At 37.1% G+C, this 18,970-nt stretch overlaps 1 pseudogene across 5 annotated transcripts in view; it reads right to left on the reverse strand.

The window, feature by feature from the left end:
• The window catches only part of LOC150064157 (small ribosomal subunit protein eS27-like pseudogene), a 116,237-nt pseudogene that overhangs the window by 33,940 nt on the left and 63,327 nt on the right, over window positions 1–18,970 (reverse strand). For 4 of the 5 annotated variants that reach the window (XR_016535126.1, XR_016535121.1, XR_016535123.1 and 1 more), the window contains one exon: window positions 4,017–4,192. The exons of the other annotated variant lie outside the window; for it this stretch is intronic. The product of XR_016535126.1 is annotated as a small ribosomal subunit protein eS27-like pseudogene, transcript variant X6 (transcript). The remainder of the gene's footprint in view (window positions 1–4,016; window positions 4,193–18,970) is intronic. 5 annotated transcript variants of the gene reach the window in all.

An 18,970-nucleotide genomic window follows, 5' to 3' on the forward strand; every position in this document is an offset into this window, starting at 1 on the left:
GTGTGACCTAGAAGAGGATCACAATAGCTTAATAGCTGCGTGCATATGCTTATACAGGATGATGCTAAGTATAACAAATTCCAGATGTAGAAACAAGAGGTTTATCTTTGTCGTTGTTGTTTCCAATATACAATATGAAGTTATTTCTTTTCTCTTTTTCCCCCTTTATGGCTTATCCCGTTGTTTCTGTATCTGACTTTTTTACCTGGCGTATTGTATGTACCTTTATTTGCTTATTTGAATTAGGGAAGGGAAGGGGAAAAACAAGATGATGAGACAAAGGACAAAGGGTGACCCAATGTAACAGGAATATTCACAAGACAATCTTTTGGGGCCGGTCGAGGTGGCTCACGCATGTAATCCTAGCTACTTAGGAGGCTGAAATCTTAGAATCACGGTTCAAAGCCAGCCCGGGCATTTAAAAGTCCCTAAGACTCTTGTCTTAAATTTATCACCAGAAAACAGGAAGTGGCACTGTGGCTCAAAGGGTAGAGTGGTAACCCTGAGCTGAATAGCTAAGGGACCACTCCCAGGCCCAGAATTCAAGTCCCATGGCTAACAAAGAAAGAACAAACAAACAACAACAACAACAACAACAAAACAATATGTTGGAAATGAGCTTTACAACTTGGGAGGGGGTTGGAGGAGGGAAAGTAGGAGAAAACATAGGAAGGGGTAGCAATATTCAGGAAGAAATGTACTCACTACCTTCCAAATATAACCATAACCCCTCTATACATCACCCTGTCAATAAAATAAAATTTTAAAAAAGAAATGTGTAAATATGTAGTATTCATGAGTAACAAGTAGCAAGGTATTTTATTTCTCTAAATACATAGCAGAATTTAGCCACATCAATTTTATGTGGTTTTTTTTGAACCAGAGTAATTTATAGAGGTAGCATCTCATATGTACTACTCTAGCTCTTAAAATGTCATACTACTATTATGCTGTCAGAGCGACAACATCAACCATAGTTAAAACCAACTCAATGATCTTCATCTGCCTTTTGTCATAGTTATTTCATGTTTGGGGTATACATGATTTTTCTGAGTGGTTAAAAATTTTACATTAGAGTTTATCAAAATATTAGTTATTTTTATTACTCACCTAAAAATTGAACCATTATGTTAGAAATACTATTATTATATTTTCAAATATTTATTTTTTACAGTGTGTGTGTGTGGGGGGGTGCTGATTCTAGGGCCTTGGTGCTGTATCTGATGTTCATTTGCTCAAGGCTCTACCACTTGATACATAGCTCTTCTCCTGGCTTTTTGGGGTTTTCTTTTAGTAGTTTGTTGCAGATAAGAATCTCAATAGGCTTTCCTTCTTTTACTTCCTTCAAATGGTGATGGTCAGATGTCAGCCTCCTAAGTAGCTATGACTACAGATTACATGTGAGCCTCAACCTACATTTGTCAGGAAGGAAGCATGGCATTTTCTAATATGGAGTATGCCTCCTAATATATTAATACTCAAGAAAATATAAATTAGAATAGGCCATGTTCATTGCTGTTACATCTATTTTTTCACTTTAAATATTATTTTTAATATTTTAAAAGCTGAATATATGGCTTCTTAGTCCCTGATATAATATTTTGAATTTATTACTCTCAAACAAAAAGTTACCTTAAGTCATTCTTTAATATTTCTTCAAGGCTTCATGTGAGACTCGAATCAGTAGTTATTTTCCCTTTGGTATATAAGAGAAAATTTTCTTACCATGCTCTTGACACATCATATACATGCCTGAATTTTAGTTTTGTATATACAAGCCTTATCTGTTCAACCAGACCGTAAGTACTTCAAGACAGGGAATGTGTTTAAAGAATCTGTGTGCCCCATGGCACTTAACAGATATATCAGAAATGTTTCTGGAGAGTAATGGTTGGTAAAAGCTCCAAGAGACATGTTACCCTGTTGCTTTAGTTTGATCATTTTTCTACAAGTTTATTTATTAAACACAATTGCATTCCAGTATTGAAGCTTGCTTGTCTGTGATATTTTTCCCCTCCTGTCTTCTGAGAACATTATTCTGTTAGCAACTTGAGACACTGTGCACAATTTTAAATCCTTGAAATTTAAATGCATTTTTCTGCATTTCTTATTGCATGTGACCCTCATAGGCTTTTGCAGTTCTGCAATATCTACTGTCCTCTAAAAATAATGTGATAAACTATAACATCAGCTGCCACAGAAAAGATTCTTAAAATATAAAAGAACAATATGATTTACTTATTACTGAGTAATTTGTTCAATTTGTTGATATATTGAACACATTATTAAATATAATATTCACTATTATTAAATATAAAATTATATTTATATAATTATCATTGGTATATGCTGTTATACTTTCACTGTTGAGAAGAAACATATTAAAGTTATTTAAAATTATTTTACTGTATTTCAAAGCAGACATACGAATTGATAAAGCTGTATAATTTGTTCATGTGAAAGAAAGTGTAAATTTTATAAATTAACTTTCCCTTTGATTATGGTCCTTTTGTCACAAGTGTCCAATATAAAATTAGAAATCCTATTTGTCCTCTTTTTCTTTTTTGCCAGTCCTGGGGCTTGAACTCAGGGCCTGAGCACTGTTCTTGGGCTTTCTGCAATTCCAGCACTCTACCACTTTGCCACAGCACCACTTCCAACTTTTTCAGTGTGTGTGGTACTGAGGAATTGAACCGAGAGATTCATGCATGTTAGGCAAACACTCTTAACACTAGGCCAAACTCCCACTCTACCACTTTGCCACAGCACCACTTCCAACTTTTTCAGTGTGTGTGATACTGAGGAATTGAACCGAGAGATTCATGCATGTTAGGCAAACACTCTTAACACTAGGCCAAACTCCCAGCCCCCTCCTTGTCCTCTTTTTAACATTATTTTATTTGTGAAATTCTTCCTCTTATTAATTATAAAAAAGATGAAAATGCCAATATTAATGAGAAAAATACATCCCTATTACGATAGGCAGATACAAATCGTGAACACTGTGGTCATATGTACATGTGTGTGCTTATATATTTTGTATCATTGGATGTGAGAAGTTTTATTTCTTGCCTCTTTTTTCTTAAATCTTTGTACTTGTTGTTAAAAAATTAATTATATGGAGATAAAATTGCGTTTGTTCAAAAATCTGTAAAACATCTGCCTTTCAAATTGCATCATTATGCTCATGGGTGTTTTTTACATTCTCATTTACATTTCTCATAATCATACTCAAAAAAACGGACATTTATCTTTGAACCTCTTCCAAATATTATGTTTTGGTAGCTATTAGTCAAGAAATAGTTTTGACAATGTTTATGTCAATCCTTTTTGAAAAAGAACAAAGTACTGGAAATTCCTATTTGTAAGAATACTATTCAATCTGCCTGCACACTTTCTTCAAATAAAGGGTATAAGAAAATCTTAATACTTGACACTTAAAAAGGAAAAGCATCTAGGTACCACGTATATGTAATTAGAAAAAAAAGTGTAAGAAATCTGCCCAAATCAAAAGTATTAGCAGTCAGTTGTAAGTTATATTATACAATCCTACTAGGTTACTTTGATTTTACATAATGAATGCTAGGAAATAAATCAACTATGTATAATTATGAAACGAGTCTTCAAAGTGACACAGACTATCAGAAAAAGGTAAACTAAATAAAATGGTGAAAACAAAAGAAGGGCAACTTAAGGCATGTTATGGTAGGGTTAAATTCTGTGTAAAATAAACCATGGCATTGTCAAGAGTTACTAAGTTGTAGTAAGAAGTTATTAAGTTGTGTGGAGAAGAGAAAAAAGTGGGGAGAGAATAGCAGTGTCTTCAATAGTTAAGGATGAGGAAACCCTGTGTGTGCAACTTGTGTTGCTCATGCGATGGCTTTTGTTATTTTAACCTTTGAAGGGACATGTTATTGGTTTTATCATGTGAAACAGTTTGGTGCACTCTATTTTTCGTACTGTATTTTAAGCCTTAAAATAGAAATTTGTCCTAGAAATGAAGCACAAAATGTTACCTGCAAGTAACACTAATCAGTGGCTCTAGTTCACAGGAAGTCCACAGAGGTCAAGTGTTTGTCATTTAGATATTTGAAGCACAGCTTCCCAACCTTCTCCACAGACAATACTTTCAACACTTCTGCTCCTGTCATGACAAAATGTCTAACTATTCTTGCATACAGCTTGGTTTCTTCTGAAAATGAACCAAAATAACAACAAAAAGTAAGGTTACCAGTGATCACTAAAAGAGAAACAAATGGAACATGACTAAATAAACCCAGGCCTCCTCTTAATTCCTAATTTCAAGGAAAAAATACAGTTTTATATTAGAAAGCAGGAAGTTTATTAGGCGTGCCTCTAGTCTTCAAGTGAACTGCAAGTTCTAAGCCTGTCTGCATAGTGAGTCATATAAAAAATGAAAATAATACAAGGAATAGAAAGACAAAAAGATCAAAGGAAGGAAGGGAAGAAGCTGGAGAAAAGGAGGAAGGGTGGTGAGGTCTAGAGCTCACAAGTTCAAGAGTACCTGAACCGTATTCTCTACTTAAGTGTTTACTCATACAATAATATTCTTTCTCTTTGTCTAGATGACACATACCACACCATAAGATGAACACTGATCCTAGAAAATGTTTGATGCGCGTATGCCAAAATGTAGTTATTATTCCTGGTAAATACAGAATTCTTTAATTAGGCAGTAAGCTTTTTATCCCTTTAACAGAACTGGTAAATATATTTAATGAAATTCACATAGTACTTATTATAAAAAGGGTATAGAAACCATTGTATATCACATATTCACAGAAAAATGGAAAACCTTAGTAAGATCAGAAAGAAGAGTCAAAATAAAAACACCCAATGTTTTTGAAGATGTGAAACAATGTTACACATAATCAATCAGTTCATGACTACTACTTCTGATATTACTTTTATTCTAGAAATTTCCATTCATATGCAGTCTTTTACTTACTAGTGGAAAATACTTGTGCTTCATTATGAAAGCATCATAATGGATTTGGGTATGTTTATAATAGTGTCTATTGGCAGATATATTTAGAAACCTTTGATTTATATCACATTGAGTATACTGGATGAGATTATAATACATAGATACCATACAATTATCTGACACTACTTACATGAAATATTTTGATTGAATTGTGACCCTGTCACTTCTGCTTCCACAGATTTTGATGAACAACAAAAAAAGAGCTAAATTATATTTCACAATTTCCCCATGCATTCAATAAGACTATAGATTATAGGATATTCTATTTTTAGGAAATACTGTTATTTTCTTTCACCAGTCAACAAATGGTATTTATATAAAACTATTTCATTTTATTTTTTGTGCCAGTCCTGGGATTTGAACTCAGAGTCTGTGCACTGTCCTTGAGCTTCTTTTTGTTCAAGGTTGAGTTCTACTATTTAAGCCACAGATCCATTTCTAGATTTTTGAGTTTAGTGAAAATAAGAGTCTCACAGACTTTCCTCTCCAGGCTGGCTTTGAACCATGACCCTTAGATTTCAGCCCCCTAAGTAGCTGAGATTATAGCCATGAGACACTGGCACCTTAAAAAAATAGAATGCTGGGCTGGGAGTTTGACCTAGTGGTAGAGTGCTTGCCTAGCATGCACAAAGACCCAGGTTAGATTCCTCGTTACCACATACATAGAAAAAAGCCAGAAATGGTGCTCAGGCTCAAGTGGTAGAGTTCTATCCTTGAGAAAGTCCAAGGAAAGTGCTCAGGCCCTGAGCTCAAGCCCAGAACTGGCAAAAAAAATAGAATGCTAAATTCAGTTACAGCTGAAAATAAAGCAAGCAACATAATGAGGGGGGACTAAAGTAAAAGATGTCATCATGGATGGCATAAACTGTGCAATCACTTTGGAAATCATTATGAAGGTTGCTGAAAATCCTAACATAGTCCCAGGTTAAAGTTCTATTCACAATAAAAAAAGTCATATTATCAGCCATAAAACAACAGACTGATTAGTGGATAAAGCAAAAATAATATATATGTGTGTGTGTGTGTTTGTGTGTGTGCATGTGTGTGTGTGTGTGTGTGTAGGGACCACGAGTGTACCATATATTATACACATATACTTAGCCATAAAATGTTAAATTATGATATTTTTAGGAAATTTGATAGATCAAAATTGTTGAGTGAGATAAGCCAAATTCAAAAAGCCAGATGTTGCATGTCCACCTTTATTGGTTGCATGTAGGCCTAAAACAATGATGACAAAATATGATTAAAAACAAAGTAGTGCTGTAATTTAAAAGGAGAAATGATTAGAGGAATCAGCACATGAGAAAGGAAAGGAAAGGTTACTGAGTACTTGATAGAATATTATGTAGACAAATAAAAGTGTCTCAGTCTGGTGTGTTAAACTGTCTGTATACTGGATAGTTTCTTCTAGAGATAACAAGTAAGAAGTAAATACAATCAAATAATGACTTCTGACTTCTAGAAGTCACTCTGACAATTATATATTTTACCTTTTAAAATACAACCTCTGAATATAGCAGGCCTGATTTTTCTGAATAAACCTACATAAACTACAACAGAGATAAGAAAACATGGGAATTAAGTTCTAGACTTTAATAAAATAAACTTTACTATGTTTAAAAGCAAAAATAGGGGAAGGAAGATGGCACCTATACAATAGGGACGCTGCCTAGCTCTCTCTCACAAAAAGAGAGAACCAGGGAGTCCCATGAGCCAACTACCTAAAGAAATCCACAACAACAAACTGAAAAAGCAATGGAGAAGGACTCAAACTGAAAAGAAATCCAGATAAAGCTTACATCCAACTTTCTCAAAGAATTCGGAATGCCAGCACCCCTCCCCCACCTCTCACTGCCAGATCCAAGCTGCGAAAGCTGCGGAAAGCTGCGAAAAGCGGCAGCAGGCACGGGCTCCAAGCCACAAAAAGCGGCGGCAGTGGAGGGCGCCAGGCCGGGAGCCCAACTGCTGTAGAAACCAGCACAGTATCGGGCCAGTGAACCGCGGAAGCAGCGGAACCCAGACGCGGAACCAGAACAGCAAGCAGTAGAACCCAGACTCAGAACACAGGTGGCTGCGGAGACCCGAGGGGAGTGAAAGACTCCCCACCACCATGGAACACCTGCAGACAGACGAAGAGGCATGTGTAATACAGCGCATCCCCAAACACATCGGGAAAGCAGAGCGGTGCCAAGCAATAGAACTTAACTCAGACCCCAACACCCCGCCCGAGAAAGACTGGCGGGAGCAGGGGGCAAGGAATTTAGAATCCTGTCCCTTCCCTCAACAGCCCCCTCCCTCAGGCCATTGACTGGAGATTGACAGGAGGGCTAACCATAAGACCCAGCACCCCACCAAGGGAGGCGGGGCTGTCCCAACTCCCACCCGCCCACCAGGCTCCTCTCCCAGGCCACTGGATCTGGAGAGTGGAGGGCGCTGGGACCCTGCCTTAAAGCAGTGGGTAGGGTGTGTGGGAGTCTAGGAGCCAGCATCTACCCCACCTCAATTCTTGAGCGGGGCATCCTCCATTTGGGAATCTTGAGCAAGACAGCACCGAGGGGCCCCCCAAAGTCACAGACTCTGACAAAGCAGTGGAAACACAGCAGGGATCTGAAGGGCCAACCAGCAGCCAAGCTCCCCTTCTGAGAACCAAAAAGGCGCGGCTCCACCCTTGGAGCCCACATCCCTAGCTGGGCCCCGCCCCTGGGAACAGAGGGGTCTCCTGCTGGTCCTGCTGAGAGCCCCTGAAACTCTCAATCCCCAGACCCTTGGCTTGGGGCCGCCCCTGGAAGCAGCACAGGAAAACGTCTGCCAACCGCGCTCAGACGGAAGCTCGCAGATCCATCCCATGGTCCACTGTGAGGCCACTGGTTGGGCTAAGAGCTAGTCGTGCAGCAACACATAAGTTTTATTCTAATACTCTCCAAACTTTGTACTCAAATACGCTACCTACTTACCAACGTAGGTCAGTTATCCTTACGCTATACCTATTCTTCATTACTACAATATTCTTACACTCCTACGTTAATCCTCTTGTACCTCCCCTGACCTCTCTCATTCTATTTTTCTATCTCTGGAACTCTGTTCGTCTTTCAACCCTTATAATGCATGGATCTACACTTCATGGCTGTTGAGCAATACTGTATATCTAGGTGTTTAATTATTCTCTAGGCTCAGAGGGACTTAAAGACAATAGAGATTGGATTGAGAGGCTTATTGTTTGGGGTATAAATCGCTTCTCAGTGGATTATTAGACTGGTCTGTAAGTGCACAAAAAGAAAGAGTGATAACACCAATCAAAACTTGTGAATATCTAGTGTCTGCCAGCTACAGAGGTCTAGGTTGGTTATATCTGAAAAACTATAATCGTGTTTAGTATTAATCTTGCTTCCATTTTCAAATGGGCAGAACAAGAAACTCAAGAAAAATGTCAAATCAAGAAACAACATCCGCCACCCAATTTAAACAGACAATGGAACAGTCACTGGCAAACCTAGAGGAGAGTCTTCCAAGTGCTATACAAATGCAATTGATAAACATCATGAATGAAAAATGTGAAAATATAAAGAAAGAGATAAGGGAGGAAGCCATAGTTGAACAGGAGGAAACCATAAACAAGGTGATAAGTAAAAAAGAAGAAGCCATAAAGGAGGCCATAATAAAGGTTTTTCAAAGAAAGATGGATGAATTCATAGAATCCACAAATAAAAAGGTGACCGAACTCCAGCAAATGTTCAAAGAAAATAAAGCTTCTGAGCTAACCACTCAAATGGAAATCAAGGAGCCAGATAAATCCATACATGATCTAAAAGAAGAGATGCAAGGCATCAAAAATGAGCAATTAGAAGCAAGGGAGATGAAAAATAAAGTAGATAGCTTTGATAGCAGGTTAGACAATGCAGAGGAGAGAATTTCCGGGGCTGAAGATAATTTAGTTATTATAGAGAAAGAACAGAAAATGAGTCAATCCAAATCTAGGAAAAAATGAGAGAGCACTTCAGGAGGTCCAAGATACAATTAGGAAGCCTAATTTAAGGCTAATTGGTATTGAAGAGGGCCTAGAGAAAGAGGTCAATGGTATTGGAAATATACTTCAGGGAATCAGCTCAGAGAATTTCCCAAATATCCAGAAGGGGAGGCCCATCCAGATACAAGAAGCTTTTAGAACCCCAAACAGACCTGACCAGAAAAGAACATCCCACCGCCACATTGTAATCCGAACTGGATCAATAGAAACCAAAAAAAGGATCCTAAAGGCAGCCAGGGAAAAGGGTTCAGTAACCTATAAAGGAAAACCAATCAAAATAACCCCAGATTTCTCAGCAGAGACCATGCAAGGAAGAAGTGACTGGAAGCATATATGTCATGCCCTTAAGTCAAATAACTACCAACCAAGAATACTGTACCCAGCTAAGCTCTCATTCATAATTGAGGGAACAATAAAAACATTGTTGAATCACCAATGGGTCATCGAAGAGATCAGAACAGAAATCCAACAGTTTATGAACTTTAACAGTAAGGAGCACACAAAATACCAACTCCTTTGGGACAAAGCAAAGGCAGTACTCAGAGGAAAATTTATAGCGCTGAGTGCCTACAACAACAAGTTGGAAAAATTGCAAACCAACAAGCTAATGTCTCACCTTAAGCTCCTGGAAAAAGAGCAACAAACCAACCCTAATCCCAGTAGAAGAAAGCAAATTATTAAAATCAAAGCAGAATTAAATGATTTGGAATCCAAAAAAAACTATAAAAGAATCAACAAAACAAGGAGTTGGTTCTTAGCAAATCTTACCAAAAAAAGAAGAGAGCATATAGAAATAAACAAAATCGCAGATGAAAATGGTAATATCACGACAGAAATTACCAAGATCCAGAATATCATGAGGGAATACTTCTCAAACCTTACGCCAACAAATTTGAGAATCTAGATGAAATGGATGAATTCCTAGCCGATATTAACATACCCACACTGAACCAAGAAGAAGTAAGCCAACTCAACAGGCCTATTTCAAGCTCTGAAATAGAAATGGCAATTAGAGAACTTCCACCTAAGAAAAGCCCAGGGCCAGATGGATTCACAGCTGAATTCTATAAGGTCTTCAAAGCAGAGCTCACACCAACACTCCTCAAGCTCTTCAACGAAATTGAAAATGAAGGTTCCTTACCAAACTCATTCTATGAAGCCAGTATAACCCTCATCCCCAAACCAGACAGAGATTCATCAAAGAAAGAGAACTATACACCTATATCTTTGATGAACATCGATGCAAAATTTCTCAACAAAATACTGCCCAACCGTCTACAACAACTCATCAAAAAAATTATACACTATGATCAAACTGGATTCATCATGGGGAGGCAAAGCTGGTTCAACATACGTAAATCAATTAATATAATTCAACACATCAACGAGAGCAAGGACAAAAATCACATGATTGTCTCAATAGACGCGGAAAAGGCATTTGACAAGATCCAACACCCCTTTATGTTAAAAGCTCTGGAGAACCTAGGAATCCATGGAACATTCCTCAATGTAATAAAGGCTGTGTAGGAGAAACCCACTGCTAGTTTACACTTAATGGTGAAAAGCTAAAGCCATTCCCTCCAAAATCAGGAACGAGACAAGGATGCCCACTCTCTCCACTCCTCTTTAACATAGTACTAGAATTCCTAGGCAGTGCAATAAGGCAAGAAGCAAGCATAAAGGGGATCCAAGTAGGGAAAGAGGAAATAAAATTATCCCTCTTTGCAGATGAAATGATTCTGTATTTAAAGAATCCTATAGACTCTGCTCCCAAGCTCCTTGAGCTGATTCAAAACTTTGGAAGAGTAGCAGGCTATAAAATCAACCCTCAAAAATCAACTGCCTTCCTTTATGCCAACAGTGAGAGGAACGAGGCAATAATCAGGAAAGAAACTCCTTTCACAATAGCCTCAAAGAAAATAAAGTTCCTAGGAATTAGCTTAACTAGGAATGTAAAGGACCTTTTTGACGAAAACTTTAAAACCCTACAAAAGGAAATTAAAGCAGAACTAAGGAAATGGAAAAACCTCCCATGCTCCTGGATTGGAAGAATCAACATTGTGAAAATGACAATCTTGCTAAGAGCTATCTACAAATTCAACGCAATACCCATCAGTGTCCCAATGGCATTCTTTAAAGAAATAGAAGAGGCAATTCAAAATTTCATATGGAATAATGAAAGACCCCGTATAGCAAAAACACTTCTTAGCAGAAAGAACAGCGCTGGAGGAATTTCAATTCCAAACTTTACTCTATTACAGAGCTGTAATTCTCAAAACAGCTTGGTACTGGCACAACAGGCCTGAAGACCAATGGAATAGAACTGAGGACCCAGATATTAAACCACAGACCTATGGCCACCTAATCTTTGACAAGGGAGCCAAAAAAATAGACTGGAAGAAAGACAGCCTCTTCAACAAGTTGTGCTGGCAGAACTGGTTAAGCACCTGCAGAAAACTAAAGTTGGATCCTTCTTTGTCACCTTGCACTAGAATTAACTCCAAATGGATCAAAGACCTGGAGGTAAAAGCTGACACACTGAAAACTTTACAGGAAGGAATAGGAGATACACTAGGCCTCCTTGGCACAGGTCGAAACTTTCTTAATAAGGACCAAGAATCACAACAAATCAGAGAAAGGCTGGATAAGTGGGACTGCATTAAACTGCAGAGCTTTTGTATGGCAAAGGACATAGCTAGTATATTAATTAGGAAGCCTACAGAGTGGGAGAAGATCTTCACCAACCAAACAACAGACAAAGGCCTCATATCTAAAATATATCAACAACTCAAAAAATTGAATCACTCCCAAATTAATCTCCAAAGTAACAACCATCCCATTAAAAAATGGGCCAAAGACTTGAAGAGAATCTTCTCTGAAGAAGAAACAAAAATGGCCTATAGACACATGAAGAAATGCTTAACATCTCTGTTCATAAAAGAAATGCAAATCAAAACAACTCTAAGATTCCACCTCACTCCAGTTAGAATGGCCAGGATCAGGAAAATGAATAATAACAGATGCTGGAGGGGATTTGGCCAGGAGGGATCACTACTACACTGTTGGTGGGAGTGCAAACTCGTTCAACCACTATGGAAAGCAGTGTGGCAGTGCCTCAAAGGCTAAACATAGAACTCCCCGATGATCCAGCAATTCCACTACTTGGTATTTACCCAACCATCCAGAATCTAGGGCATACTAAATCCACTAACACAACAATGTTCATTGCAGCACTATTCACCATAGCAAAGATATGGAACCAACCTAGATGTCCCTCAGTTGATGAGTGGATCAACAAGTTGTGGTATTTGTACACAATGGAATTCTATGCTGCTGTCAGAAAGAATGACATCACCCCATTTGTTAGGAAATGGAAAGACTTAGAAAAAAATCATATTAAGTGAAGTATGCCAGACTCAAAGGAACTTAGGCTCAATGATTTCCCTCATTCGTCATAATCAGTAGAAACCTTGGGCTCTCCTAGCAGAGATCTGCAATAGAGCAAAATCTTGATACATAAGGCCATATAGTATGAAGCTAATTGAAAGGACCTCCAGGATATCGAAACAAAAGCCGTATAATGAATGATTGTTATCCTTAATGTACTATGTTGTCTCTCATCTCCTTTGCTGTCCCTTGGTTATCTCATATTGTTATAGTATCTCACTTTGTTATCTGATATATTGAATTTATTTGTATTTGGTTATTTGAAATTTGATAGGAAAGGGGGGAAAACCAAGATGGGTGGGGGGTATGGGGGGGCAGGGAAATGTGTACCAAGACATGTGAAAGGGTATCAATGTATGTGAATTAATGCACCTTCTATCTGGCAAATATCATGTAACCCTTTTACTAATTACAATAAAAAAATAAAAGCAAAAACAACTGCTAGATATATATTTAATTAGTTTAAAATTAATTTTTGAAATTATTGAAATTTACATGTGAAAATCTTGACAATGGTTAAACTTTGGGATTCCTTACATTTTCTTTTAGATCTTTTTGAATATTTGCCTATAACAAAAAATATCTAATAGAGAAGCTAAAATTCAGCCACATTTCTTACAGACCAAAAGCCAAGAGTGAGAGGAACGAGGCAATAATCAGGAAAGCAACTACTTTCGCAATAGCCTCAAAAAAAATAAAGTACCTAGGAATTACCTTAACTAAGAATGTAAAGGACTTTTTTTATGAAAACTTTAAAACACTAAAAAAGGATATTAAAGCAGAACTAAGGAAATGGAAAAAACCTCCCATGCTCCTGGATTGGAAGAATCAACATTGTGAAAATGACAATCTTGCCAAGGGCTATCTACAAATTCAATGCAATATCCATCAACATCCCAATGGCATTCTTTAAAGAAATAGAAGAGGCAATCCAAAATTTCATATGGAATAATAAAAGACCCCGTATAGCAAAAACACTTCTTAGCAGAATGAACAGCACAGGAGGAATTTCAATTCCAAACTTTAGACTCTATTACAGAGCTATTATAATCAAAACAGCTTGGTACTGGCACAAGAAAAGGCCTGAAGACCAATGGAATAGAACTGAAGACCCAGATATTAAACCACAGACCTATGGCCACCTAATCTTTGACAAGGGAGCCAAAAAAATAGACTGGAAGAAAGACAGCCTCTTCAACAAGTGGTGCTGGCAGAACTGGTTAAGCACCTGCAGAAAAGTAAAGTTGGATCCTTCTTTGTCACCCTGCACTAGAATTGACTCCAAATGGATCAAAGACCTCGAGGTAAAAGCTGACCCACTGAAAACTTTACAAGAAGGAATAGGAGACACACTAGGTCTCCTTGGCACAGGTCGAAAGTTTCTCAATCAGGACCAAGAAACACAACAAATCAGAGAAAGTCTGGATAAGTGGGACTACATTGAACTGCAGAGCTTTTGTATGGCAAAGGAAATAGCTAGTAAATTAATTAGGAAGCCCACAGAGTGGGAGAAGATCTGCACCAACCAAACAAAGGACAAAGGCCTCATATCTAAAATATATCAACAGCTCAAAAAATTAAATCACTCCAAAACTAATCCCCAAAGTAACAAACATCCCATTAAAAAATGGGCCAAAGACTTAAAGAGAGTCTTCTTCTATAGACACATGAAGAAATGATCAACATCTCTGGTCATAAAAGAAATGCATATCAAAACAACTCTAAGATTCCACCTCACTCCAGTTAAAATGGCCAGGATTAGGAAAACTAATAACAACAGATGCTGGAGGGGATGTGGCCAGGAGAGATCCCTACTACACTGTTGGTTGGAGTGCTAACTCATTCAACCACTATGGAAAGCAGTGTGTCAGTGCCTTAAAAGCCTAAACATAGAGCTCCCCTATGACCCAGCAATCCACTACTTGGCATTTACCCAACCATCCAGAATCTAGGGCATACTAAATCCACTAACACAACAATGTTCATTGCAGCACTATTCACCATAGCAAAAATATGGAACCAACCTAGATGTTCCTCAGTTGATGAGTGGATCAACAAGTTGTGGTATTTGTACACAATGGAATTCTATGCTGCTGTCAGAAAAAAAGACATGTACGCATTTGTTAGGAAATGGAAAGACTTAGAAAAGATCATATTAAGTGAAGTAAGCCAGACTCAAGGGATCTTTGGCTCAATGGTTTCCCTCATTTGTCATAATCAGTAGAAACCTTGGGCTCTCCTAGCAGAGATCTGCAATAGAGCAAAACATACATTAGGCCATATAGTATGAAGCTAATTGAAAGGACCTCCAGGATCTTGAAACAAAAGTCATATAACGAATGATTGTTGTTCTTAATGTACCATGTTATCTCTCAACTGTTTTGCTGTCCCTTGGTTATCTCATATTGTTACAGTATCTCACTTTGTTATCTGATATATTGGATTTATTTGTAGTTGGTAATTCGAAATTGGACAGCGAAGGGGGGAAAATCAAGACAGGGGGTTGGAGGGGTGGGTAATGGGGACCAAGACATGTGAAAGCTATCAATATATGTGAATTAATGCACCTTCTATCTGGCAAATATCATGTAACCCTTTTATTAATTCCAAAAAAAAAAGAAAAAAAGGGGCAAAAACAACAACAACAACAAAAGCCAAAGTTGGAAGTGCTCAGAAGTTATCAACTCTGTGTTAGAGAAGACATGCACAATTGCATAAATAAAAATGAGTTTGGTATGTAAAGACTGATGCTTCTTTTCCCACAGATATACTGACCATAAGTTATAAAATAAGCGATAGTGGAGGGTTAATAATATTTTCCTGCCTCTCCTAATAGAAGGGAGATAAAAACTTAAATTTGATAAATGTAATTCCTTTTCTCCTTGTGCTGAGACTCTGTGCTCAGCGCCGAGGACATTGAAGAACAGAAGTGATTGCTTCACTGGAACCCAGCATTCTACCCCAGCAACCACCTGAGAAATCTCTTATTAAAGAATAGCTTGCTTATTATAAATCATTATTCCTGTGCATGCACGGTGAGGAGGGAGGAATGGCAGTTTGTTCAAAGTGATATAAAGTTCAATGATTTTGTTAATCGCAGTGAGGCAGCATAGTAACTCCAGTGAATTCAATCCCATTTTCTCACCTTGTAATGAGCAGGGACCAGAAACGTCTAAATTAAGGTGATATTGAAGGAGTTAAAATATCCTTTTATTCATGAAGTTTTGGACTACTTCAATTAAAATTGAAGTTATTCTTTTCCATACAGTTTTAATATAATCTCAATAAGTAAATGGCTCTAAGAATTTACTTATACTCAGTAAAACCTTTTCTAAATTATTTATATCTAATAATAATTAGGCCTATGATTTATATAGTAAAATAATGAATTTTGGAAATGGTGCAGTGGCTCAGGTGTAGGGCGGTAGCCTAGAGCTGAAGAGCTCAGGAACAGTGTCCAAACCCAGAGATCTAGTCCCACGACTAAAAAAAAGAAATAAATAAAATAAAATAATGGCTCTAGATACCTGTTCTTGACATATCAAATAAATATTTCTTGTATGTTCACGTCATATTGTACAGAAACATGAATTATTTTTTACAGCAGATATTCCTAATATGACTTAGGACATTCTTTAATTCTATGGTAAATATACCTAAGGTCTGGTTGTGTTTTATAAAATTTTAAAATGTTTAAATAATGTAGCCATGGTAAAATATATATTTGTACATCTATAAGTATATTATTTAATGAACAGTTTAACAGTTTAATGATTTAATATTTTATTACTATTAATTTTAATTAAATGAGCTTTAGAGTTACCACTGCTTTTTTATTTTTTCTTGTGGGTCATGGGGCTTGAACTTTTCCTGGGTGCTGTCCCAGAGCTCTTCAGCTAAAGGCTTCTACTCTACAAGTGGGCCTGGGCATTGTCCCTGCGCTCTTAAACTCTTAGCTCCCGCCTTACCCTTGAGCCAAGCCCCACTTCCCGTTTTCTAGAGGTTATTTTACATTTGTGCAGAGGCTGGCTTACAAACTTGATCCTCACTTCTCAGCCTCCTGTGTAGCTAGGACTGCAGGTGTGAGCCAACCACATAGGGGTAGAGTTAACACACCTTTATTAAAATTTACCTTACCTTGGTAGATGATTGATAAGCATAAACTTAACCAAGAAAAATCCTAAAAGTCACTAATTATTAGGCAAAAAATTACATCTGCTGACATAACCTACTAAAAATAACTGTCATTTATTTTCAAAATATATTAATTAAATTATATTATGATAAAACAAAAAACAACACCAATCATTCTAATTAGTCAATAATCAAGGATATTAATATCTTTAAAAAAACAAAGATAAAAAACTCTAGGAGCAAATAAAAAGGCAAAAATAAAGAGGAAGGAAAAAAAGTAATACCTAGGCTGCATCTCAGACCTTTCCTTCCTTCCTTTCTTTCTTCCTTTCTCCTTTCTTTCTTTCTCTTTCTCTCTCTTTCTTTCTTTCTTTTCTTTCTCTTGTCATTTACAGGGCTTGAACTCAGGGTCTGAACTCTGTCCTTGAAATCTTCCACTCACAGCTGGCTACCACTCTACTACTTGAGCCCTAACACCACTTCCTGCATCTCAGATCTAAGCAAAGCAAGATATTATTGAGAAGTTTGCCAGGACCTAAATGTCAAATTTTATCACATATTAATACTTAATCACTGTATAATGTCTTGATTATGGTAATTATAGACTGACCAGCTAATTCTTTTTTTGAAGATCATCCAAATAAGTGGAGTTTCTAAACTTAGTAGCTTCAACTTATTTGCAAATGGAATTAATAAGAACTATTACAATATACACTCTCGCCCATATACACACACACGATAAAAGTAAAATATGGTTGTAAAACATGGCCTGTTAAAAACTGACAAATCATGAATTCTCTGTCTTTCAAATTATTAAAAATAAAAGTTAAAAAATGTAAATGGAATTCATTTATCAATAAATTCTGTGTAAATCAAAAAGGCTGATGTTATCCAGTAAAAATGAGAATCATGATTCTTTCCTTCTTTGATTTTATTTTCAGTTTACACATCTGTAGCAAGCTCCAAACTTATACTGCTATGGTCTAAAGATTTGTTTCTCAAATATCTTTCATCTAAAATGCATTTTTTTTGAAATAGGATAACTAATCTTTAAAAATTCTATTCATCTACTCAACTTATTTTATGGGTTAAGCATTTTTATTTACTTGTTTATTCAAATTACACACCCCACCTGTTAACCATCTGCTTATAAAAATCATAGCTCTACACTGCTGAAAAAAATATATGATTGCTGAATAAAACATATCTAGCTTGTCATATAAAAGCATCCTAATAATGTGTTCTCACATAAAATCTCTTCATAAAACTGAATACATTTGTGTTACTGTATCTGGTTATACTCTAGACTAGTTTTATATAGTAAACACATTGTATGAATGAATATTAAGAGATTACTACATTCCAGGGATTTTTGCCTTCCTTGGGTTTATGCTTTAGTGTCAATACATAAATATACAGATTGAATCAGTTAAATTTAGAAAGATAAAGCACAGTGAATTCATAGGGAAATCTAATAAATAAAAATGACAGATAGTCTGGGTGGTAATGGGTCATGCTTGTATTCCTAGCTACTCTGGAAACGGAGGCTTGCGGATCATGGTTCAAAATCAGCCTTGGCAGAAAAATCTGTGAGACTCTTAATCTCTAGCCACTTAAAAGTCAGAAATGAAGTTATAAACTGAAGTGGCAGAGTGCTGGCCTTTCACAAAAGAAGGGCCTGGGCACTGCCCCTGAGTTCAAATCCCAGAACTGCCATAATGGCGCACGCACGCGCATGCACACACACACACACACACACACACACACACACACACACACTCACACACACACATGGAATACATAGGACTGAACAAGGAATTGGCATCCATGGATAGAAAGGGAAGGAGATTGGTTCCGTATCTTTGCTATGGTGAATAGTGCTGCAATGAACATTGTTGTGCTAGTGGATTTATTATGCCCTTGTTTCTGGATGGTTGGGTAAATGCCAAATAGTGGAATTGCTGGGTCATAGGGGAGTTCTATGTTTAGCCTTTTGAGGCACTGCCACACTGCTTTCTATAGTGGTTGAACGAATTTGCACTCCCACCAACAGTGTAGTAGTGATCCCTCCTGGCCACATCCCCTCCAGCATCTGTTATTATTCGTTTTCCTGATCCTGGCCATTCTAACTGGAGTGAGGTGGAATCTTAGAGTTGTTTTGATTTGCATTTCTTTTATGACCAGAGATGTTGAGCATTTCTTCATGTGTCTATAGGCCATTTTTGTTTCTCTTCAGAGAAGACTCTCTTTAAGTCTTTACACAATGGAATTCTATGCTGCTGTCAGAAAGAATGACATTGCCCCATTTGTTAGGAAATGGAAACACTTAGAAAATATCATATTAAGTGAAGTTA

Source organism: Megascapheus bottae, chromosome 4, assembly GCF_031878675.1.
Source record: "Megascapheus bottae isolate mThoBot1 chromosome 4, mThoBot2.hap1, whole genome shotgun sequence".
NCBI classification, from domain to species: domain Eukaryota; kingdom Metazoa; phylum Chordata; class Mammalia; order Rodentia; family Geomyidae; genus Megascapheus; species Megascapheus bottae.